Source organism: Colias philodice, chromosome 9, assembly GCF_061535455.1.
Source record: "Colias philodice isolate Cphi_HAF_F1 chromosome 9, ilColPhil1 Martin Lab GWU primary, whole genome shotgun sequence".
Classification (NCBI taxonomy): Eukaryota; Metazoa; Arthropoda; class Insecta; order Lepidoptera; family Pieridae; genus Colias; species Colias philodice.
In genome coordinates, this window is record NC_143094.1 from 8,916,290 (window position 1) to 8,926,307 (window position 10,018).

At 32.1% G+C, this 10,018-nt stretch overlaps 1 non-coding gene across 1 annotated transcript; it reads left to right on the top strand.

The window, feature by feature from the left end:
- The first annotated feature begins 9,699 nt into the window (after nucleotides 1-9,699).
- On the top strand, nucleotides 9,700-9,788 carry TRNAY-GUA (transfer RNA tyrosine (anticodon GUA)). Its single transcript is given in 2 exon segments — nucleotides 9,700-9,736; nucleotides 9,753-9,788. It is a non-coding gene; the product is annotated as a tRNA-Tyr (tRNA).
- Nucleotides 9,789-10,018: the final 230 nt, after the last annotated feature.

The following is a 10,018-nucleotide window of genomic DNA, read 5'->3' on the forward strand; positions in this document are numbered from 1 at the left end:
AGTTACATTTTTTTAACAGACTCATCGATAGTGTCACGTCTGTGCTGTTAGTCTATGAAAAATGGCGCGAAACGCAGAACGCGTGGTGATTTTTCGCAAAATGATAACAATATTAGTAAAATGCATGACTTACTCATAATAAGGAAACTTACTGGTGAAAAGTCACTCCTCGGGCTTTGTTTGTATTATGAGAACTGTTAAAACAATATCTTAGCAAACACGAAGGCATTTTGAACAGAGCAATAACACGTGTTGACGCGGCAAGCGGGGAGCACAGTCCGGCACAGACTAAAGAGACTTGTGATTCTTGCCTCTAGCTTGTGTTAAAGAGAGTGTAGTAGCGATCGCCTCTCTAGTACGTAGTACATACTATCTCGATGTGCATAATGAGCATAATTCTAATAAATCAAAGTTCTGTGTAAAAATTGAGTAATTTCATTTCCAATCGTTCAAAGAAAATAACAATAAAATAAAATAAAACTAATGACCTTAGAAACTATGTTTTTTTTTATTTATTACTCATTATTGTTCGTCCGTCGTAGGTCTGTAAACTGTATTGTACACTGAAGGTAAATGGTACTGTAGGTACTTTAGTTCGGCGTCGTCGCTCGTCGGCTTGATATAAAATTACATTCTTGATTTCATTGACACGCGCTATGATTTGCGCGCGGAATTTCTTGTGTTGTGAATTTATTTTTGTATGCTATGCATTTTAATTGATTCAAATTGCAATGTTTCTCTAGTATGCATTTGAGACTATATTGTAAATTGTAATAATTGATCGTGGGTATAGTAATTAATTATTCTAATAACGCAATTAGTAATATATGTATTTTCGGTGGGATTCAAAACAAAAAATTGGCCCGTGATTTTTATGAAATTTCACCACATTGCAAATCACATCAATCATAGTTCATACACATGTATGACGAAAGTGATTAGTATTGTGGCTAACATTGACTCATCAGTTCATCACTGAAACCAGTGATAAATCAGTACCTATATCATATTGTGTTTGAATATTTTTAAACAATGATATAAGTATACAATTATTATAAATCGGTAAAAAGTAATCACAAACTTGCAAACATTGGTAAAATGTCCAGTAGTTTATGAGCCTATTCATTACAATCAAACAAACAAACAAAGTTTTCCTCTTTATAATATTAGTGTAGACAAACACTATGAATACGATCACGAATGCAAATTCGGGGATTTTCTAATTATTGCTAAATAATAATTGAATTCGTTTTGAAATACTCTATAATTTTTAGTGTATAAATAGACATTTATAATGTGGTGCTCATTTTTTTTGTACTGCTAACGCTATTGTAGGTACCTATTTTCGTTGTTTTATTTCAAGTGAACACGGCCATACAATTTTGTCACGAGCCGCCTATGATTGTAGGTACTTTTGTTAGGCTCCTTCGTCGTCCGCGTCGGCTCGAAAGTTCTTGATTTCATTGTCACGCGCTATGATTTGCGCGCGGATTTTCTTGTGTTGTGAATTTATTTTTGTATTATTATTATTTTTTATTTATTTTTTTATTTTATTGATTCAAATAAAATATTTCACTAGTATGCATTTGAGACTATATTGTATTATGTATAATTTATCGTAGGTATAGTTATTCTTATAACGCAGTTATATTTTCGGTGGGACAATTTGACCCGTGATTTTTCTGAAATATCACCACGTTGCAAATCACATCAATCATACACACGTATGACGAAAGTATAGTGGCTATAATTGACTCATCAGTTCATCACTGAAACCAGTGATAAATCAGTACATAGGTATATCATATTTTATTGTGTTTGAATATTTTTTAAACAACGATATATACAATATTATTATAAATCGGTAAACTACCAAAGTACTTCCGAATTTTCAGACAGACAAACAAGTAGTTTGAACACGCAGTTTTCTTATACTAGTAGCAAAAATCAAAACCATAATATTATGTTTACCTACTATATTTTACTAAAAGTCGAGTGCGTCGAAATCGTAAATAATAATATGTTTTTCACCTTCCTGGTTATTTTCCCATAGTAAATAGTGTTTTAGGTTTGTTGTTGTAGGTAGGAATAATAATAATTATTCTTACATGTTGGTTATGAAATGTATATTGAAATAATTTACTTTTACAAATCATTAGTGATATAAGTTTTGAGTGAAAATGCTTGGATCAGCATAATATTATATGGTACTTCAAATACATGTTTTGATAAAAAAAACAATAGTGTAATAAAATAAAACTGCGTTTTATTGTAATCAATGTTGACAATTTTAAATTCCAAAATTATTGATCAATAAAATAGTTTACACCAACAAATATAACTTTTATTTTTATAACAATCGTTCATAATATAAACCGTAGCAGGTGGCGTTTTGAAGTTCTGTCTACTCATACAGAAAAATGGAAAACTTGTTTTTTTTGTAAACAATTTATTACTCATGTTGTTTGGCAACTCGAAGCGTGGTCGTCCGTCGTAGGTACTTTTGTTCGGCGTCGCGTCGTCGTCCGCGTCGGCTTGATATAAAACATTCTTGATTTCATTGACACGCGCTATGATTTGCGCGCGGAATTTCTTGTGTTGTGAATTTATTTTTGTATGCTATGCATTTTAATTGAATCAAATTGCAATATTTCTCTAGTATGCATTTGAGACTATATTGTAATAATTGATCGTGGGTAGGTATAGTAATTAATTATTCTAATAACGCAATTATATTTTCGGTGGGATTCAAAACAAAAAATTGGCCCGTGATTTTTATGAAATTTCACCACATTGCAAATTATATATTATACAATTACAATTACAATTATTATAAATCGGTAAACTATCAAAGTAATTACAAACTTGCAAAATATGCTTTTCCGAATTTTCAGACAGATACACAATTTTATTAGTTTGTTTTAGCAAAGTAGGTACCTACCTATACCTATACGCTTACGTCGCGCGTCGCGTCGTCGAAAACGGTGCGCCCAGAAACAAACATACCTAATTCAGTTACAATCCTTTTTTTGTTCCGTAATTTATTGTATTTATTCTAATACGATTTTTTTTATTCGTCGGCCAGTTCTACTAGGTATAAAAAGATAAAATTGAAATATAATTATTGTAGCGACAGCCATATTATGTTACTATGTTTTCGTAAATATGTTGTTCACCTTCCTGGTTATTTTCACATAATCTTATCTTATATATAAAAATGAATCGCAAAATGTGTTGGTAAGCGCATAACTCGAGAACGGCTGAACCGATTTCGATCATTCTTTTTTTATTATATTCCTTGAAGTACGAGGATGGTTTTTATGTAGAGAAAACGTAAATATTATGTACCACGGGCGAAGCCGGGGCGGACCGCTAGTATATATATATAAATGAATCGCAAAATGTATTGGTAAGCGCATAACTCGAGAACGGCTGAACCGATTTCGATAATTCTTTTTTTATTATATTCCTTGAAGTACGAGGATGGTTCTTATGTAGAGAAAACGTAAACATGTACCACGGGCGAAGCCGGGGCGGACCGCTAGTCTTATATATAAAAATGAATCGCAAAATGTGTTGGTAAGCGCATAACTCGAGAACGGCTGAACCGATTTCGATAATTCTTTTTTTATTATATCCCTTGAAGTACGAGGATGGTTCTTATAGCTAGAGAGCTAGTTAGTTTAGTTTTAGTGCAGTGGCAGTGTAAATGTTGTTGTTGAGGTTATGTAAATTTAACACTTTAGTTAACTACCAAGATATAAAGAAATGAGGATAGGACACAATAACTATTGGTTGAGGTATTTATAAACTCATAATATACTTTTAAAAAAATCACGTTTTAATAAATTTCTAGAATTAAATTAGAACAGCTGATTCAAAATAGCCTAAAAAATCTTAATAATAATAATTACGCTTCACAGCAAGAAGAAATGTACCATATTATGTACCCGCACAAAGTCGATATTGTGTTGCCTACCGTTCGACTCAATGGCTAGGGTTGTAACTACCTTTAATAATTATTACCAAACTAATAAACCGAGTGATGCGAAATAACCATAATTCTTTTAGAGTTTGATAAAATGATCAGGCAGGTATTTTCTTTAATCCTCTGAATTCTCGGTTACTAAATTGTATCGTTGAAATTATTCTTAATCGCGTAAATTTAATAAATAATCATATGGAAAACACTTTTCATTTGTTTTTTTACTTTCACGCCCAACTACTATACAATAATTACGTTGTTTCGGTATTTTGACGAGAAAACGCAGGAAACATCCGTTGTATCATTTTAGATAGATTGTATATTTTGTATCTGTAGAATTGAAATCAAAGCTATGTATATGTTGTCTCCATTCTTTTCTTATCGGATTGTTGATCCCAATGCGAATGCGTCACTTAAATTTTATAAAAGACAATTAAGAACATCAAAAATAAAGTGATACGTAAATATTTCACAGTGCAATATATTATGTAATTAATAATAATTATATATTTATGAAAAAATAATTACATCAGATTTAATAATAGCAATTGTTTTGAATGTACATAATATGAATAAATGATTACATCATAATAGTAATAATCACAATTGTTTTATTTCCCATTTGTTGCAACCCTAGCATATTTTCATGTAGCAGCAGAAGTACCTACACTGGCGGCGCGGCGGCATCGTGCGACATCAAAGGCATTGCCTTACTAGGTAAGTTTATAATGACTCATTTCTTTTATTATATAATTTACGTTTTACTTTTACAGAATCCGATTCAATGGATTATGAAGACGAGTCACACAACGCCATACGATAGTGATGATGAATGAACATTTCAATAAATGCATGCGTGTTTTTTTATGTTGTTTTGTAATTGTTAATTGTTTCTTAAATAAAGAAATAAACTAAATATTTAAATGATGATTTGTTATTTGCAACACAACTTTATATTTGAGATTCTTTACAAATGTATATTTAGTTTTGTATCATCAAATTTATAAATTTTATTCCATAGTTTTCAAAATTAAATGTAAATGACCATAAAAACATTAATAAAGTAAATCATTGATGTAAGGTCAGGGAACGTAATACATATATACATCTGACCATGTAGAAGCTAAGTCTTGTTGACTGCTGAAGTCTGTAAAGTTTTGTTGTCTGCTGAAGTCTGTACGCAATGAAAATGTCTGCCGTTCCGAAAATAAGTTTTTAAGACCCTAATAAATAAAATATATGAATGGCAGATCTGGTCAAATACTTTCAAAATTGTATTTTTTTCAGCACTTTCATAAGTGTCTGCCAGAATGTTATCCGCGTGATAATGGTCTGCCATTGTTATTTTCCGATAGTAATAATAATCTATTTTCAAATATCAAAATGGCAGACGTGGTCAAATGGTTTCAAAGTTCGCCAAAAATTTCCACCTGTCTTACCTAAGCGCGCGCCCCGTCCACCACTCTGGGCTTAGTGACTCCTCATCTCATGTATAGTAGGTATAGGGGAATCAACACACAAAAATCCAGATCTGGTCAAATACATACAGGTAGCTTTGCGCTAGCTCTCTAGCTATTACTTCTTATGGAGAGAAAACGTAAACATGTACCACGGGCGAAGCCGGGGCGGACCGCTAGTAAATAATAAAATAATAAATAGTGTATTAGATTTGTTATTGTATCTTGTATACCTACGAATAATTATTCTTACGTCTTGTTGGGAAATGTTCAAATACCTACCTATTGAAATAATTTACTGTTACAAATCATTAGTGTTATTAGTTTTGAGTGAATAGGCATGGATCAGAAATTCAGAATATAATATGCTACTAACTACTCAAATACATACATGTTTACACAACAAACACCACTGACCTCTATAACTATAAGTTATAGAGGTCAGTGACCGTCAGTGACAAACACTATGGATACCTACGCTCGCGAATGCAAATTCGGTGATTTACTAATTATTGATACCTAGTCATTGAATTCGTTTTGAAATAGCCTGTACTTTGTAATTTTTAGTGTTATAGACATTTATAAAATGTGGTGCTCATTTTTTTGTAATAAATCATCCCGAACGCTATTGTATTTTCGTTGTTTTATTTCAAGTGAACACCTATACAATTTTGTCACGAGCCGCCTCTGGCCTCTGGGTGAAATAAACAAGTCAAATGATTTTTGTTCTAATTGTATTTTGGTAGTAGTTTGTTTAGAATTTACATTACCATTGTTTAATTTTTATTTTGTATTTGCAGTAAAATAAAAAGATGAAAAACTTCATTAGGTATATTGTACGACACCTCACTCTGAATCGCGCTAGCGAAATTTTTTCGTTACAGAGCACATATACAACTTTCGGACAATCTTCATTGAGGCCGGCCGGCAAATCGAGTATGTCGAGAAACTTCACTTATTCGATGGAGGTATTCTACCTTCCTTCCTCCACAGTTGTGGGACCCCGACGTGCATTGAACACGCAGCTTTCTGATACTAGTAGCTAAAATCAAAACCACAGATATGTCTGTGATCAAAACCATAATAATATTTTTACCTATTATTTTACTAAAAGTCGAGTGCATCGAAATCGTAAATATGTTTTTCACCTTCCTGGTTTTTTTTCCATAGTAAATAGTGTTTTTGATTTGTTGTTGTATGAATAATTATTCTTACTTGTTGGTTATGAAATGTATTTTGAAATAATTTACTTTTACAAATCATTAGTGATATTAGTTTTGAGTGAAAATGCTTGGATCAGCATAATATCATATTTGCTACTTCAAATACATGTTTTGATAAAAAAAAAAACAATAGTGTAATGTAGGTAATAAAATAAAACTGCGTTTTATTGTAGGTAATCAATTTTGACATTATTTATTTCCCAAAATTACAATAAAATAGTTTACGCCAACAAATATAACTTTTATTTTTATAACAATCCTACTTCCTACTAATGCGAAAGTTCATACATGTTTCAAAAGAAAAACTTTTACTTTTACTATTATTTCAATTTATCCGGTTTAATTAAGACTTAATATTGATACATATGATCATTATAAATACAAATAGGAATTAACAATATAACGAATACGTGGCACAACTAAAATTTTACCGATACCACCCGTGGTCATTCTCCTTTGTGGGTCATTTGTAACAGGATGGCGGTTCTACAGCGAAAAAAGAAAAATGATGGTCAGAACGCTGATACCGGATACCTTAAGATACTGTAATATAAAATATTACTAGATTAGATAAAATATTATAGGTAGTATCTTCACCGTGTGTGACGCGCTTTACATTCACGCCATCTAGAGTTAAATCTTTATCATTTTTGTATACGTCTGTGTGTGTAAACGACCCTGTATGCAATGACAGATGTTAAAACGCATAATTTTACCGAATTGGGTGGATTTTAAGGCAATGATATAACATATTTCAATAAAATATAATATTCAGTAACCGCCATGACTATTCCTAGGTTTGATGACTATTCCAATTACGCAAAAACTCAAATAAACTAGAAATGTAGAATTCAGCGCCATCTAGCGGGATATTGGCTGGGAACAGATCGTTGCAATCACCTTAATCCATGCCAATTGCCAAGTAATGAAAATTTTAAGTACATTGTTCCGACTTCCGAAATATGAAATTGCAGTAGTCTATGACGCTAACAGCAATTTGTGGTAGGACTTTCCTTGGGCACTACAAAACTAACAATTCACACCTAGTGAAAACTAATATTTAGATTAGTTAAAATAATAATTGGATCAGTTTCTTGATGGTCACTCGATCACTGTTAAATTACTACAATTGAAACGCGTGCTTTGTGGGCCTAATTTTACTGAATGAGATTCTTAAAATAATAAAGATGAAATACCAAACTCCTTCATTAATATAAAAATCATCAAGTATAGTTAAACAATATGTGGAGCAAATAAAGGTCAAGTTCAGAGCGCGTGATCCGCCGAGCGGCGGGTAGCGGCAGGGAAGGCACACGCTTCGCCAGCCACAAGGACGCTGAACATCAAAGCTTGCCAGCTCGCAAATTATCCCCTCCGACGAACAGGATCGATCTGACACATATCCATAATTGATTCATCCAGAGACTTAATAAAAGAATATCTCGATATCCACGAGGCTATTTTTAGAACTTTGTTTATCAAAATAATTGTAATCTGCAAGAAATGTGATTATTCTTTCATACTTTTCATATTAACTACCTACTATCGCCTCAGCACGATAGCAAACAAACGATGAGTGTCTATTACAAAAATCCTCATAATTTTAAAGTATAAGGTACAAGCATACGGTTTAAAACATGAATTTCAGTACGTACGGAATACCTATCAAAAACTAAACTGTTTGTCAACGGCTACAGATACCATCATTGCCTCACTAACATCTAAACATAAAAAAATACTACACATGTGAAAGTAACTAGGCCAATGACGTCTGACAATTTGTTTTATTGTAAGAGCGAGCGCGCACGAGCAACTTTGTCTCCGCAACTATTTTGTCTCTTCCATCAATTTGTATGGGGAGTTGCGTCGCTACGTGCGCGCACTTTCATACTAGCCCATGGGTGAAGACTGAAGAGACAAAATAGTTGCGGAGACAAAATAGTTTCGGAGACAAAGTTGCTCGTGCGCGCTCGCTCTAAAGCTTACAGCTTTGTATAGAAATAGTTTTGTCTTCCGCATTCATTTCTATCTCCCGATATTTGACCGCGTTTGGGAAAAATATTTCTCACTGTCTATGTCTAAATCCGTAAATGTGTTGAAAATAAATGTATCACAACCATTCCAAAGTTTATTCAGTAATTTACTTTCGCATGCGACTTTTTTCGTTCATTCATGATACTTTTACTTTTAGATATATACTTTTCACCCGGGTTGACGTGCAATAAAAATTACATACTGCACTTTACGGCGCCGCGCCTAGGTCTGTCTGCTCGTGATAAACTGAGAAACTACTGAACCGATTTCCGTTCTGTTTTCCCCCAATGAATAGGTGAGTTTACGAGCAAGTAAGTTTAGTATACCTATAATATGTTTATAATTTGTGTAAGTATACTTATGTGGATACTTAAGTATACTTACCATTTTTATATCCATCCATTGCCATCCGGGAGTTTTCGACGAACTGCATAGGTACCTAAACTCTAAAGGTCTAAACTGTTTGAGATGAAACAAAATAAATAATAATTAATGTACGAAGGAATCTGGAATTGTGTATCTTACTGATGACTTCTCGGATAATATAGATTTATAGATATAGAAAAGTTGTAGTTTTTTTATACCACGCAAATTAAATGAATAGGTACCAAATAGGAATATTTTGTTTGTTTTATTTTTATTTTGCTATAAAATCTAAATAATGCGCAATGAAATTAACTAACCCGATAATCGTGTTATATTTCGAAATATGCTACTGGCAGGATCAAAATAGCGAGGCATTAAAATTAAATTACGGTTCTGTTATATATTTTGTTCAAGACTCCAGTTCAATGTTGTTTAAATTTATATTTTATACATATGAATGAACTGTTATTGTTGAATCAACCACATATTTGTGTATAATTATAAGATAATTATACATACTAGCAAATTACATAATCAAAATACAGTGAAAACACACGTTTATATTCTGTTAAATGATAATGAGCCTTTTACTTTTTTCTGTTTACACATGTTTAATTTCTGAACAAATATCATACCTTCGATAGCTCAGTTGGTAGAGCGGTGGACTGTAGAGTAATAATCATGGCTATCCATAGGTCGCTGGTTCAAATCCGGCTCGAAGGAATTTTTTATTATTTTTATAAAAATATTTGTTTTTTATATATTTTCATAGATAAATATTAGGTAATTAATGTTCTTTAAATTATTATACGTCTTCCATTAAAAAAATAACAGATATACATATTATGATTGAACATTTTTATATACGGGAAAGTATGTGACTAGTCTTATAATATTTTAAGATATTTGTGAATGGAATGTGATTATAAGCTAGTAAATAAATTAAAGATTTT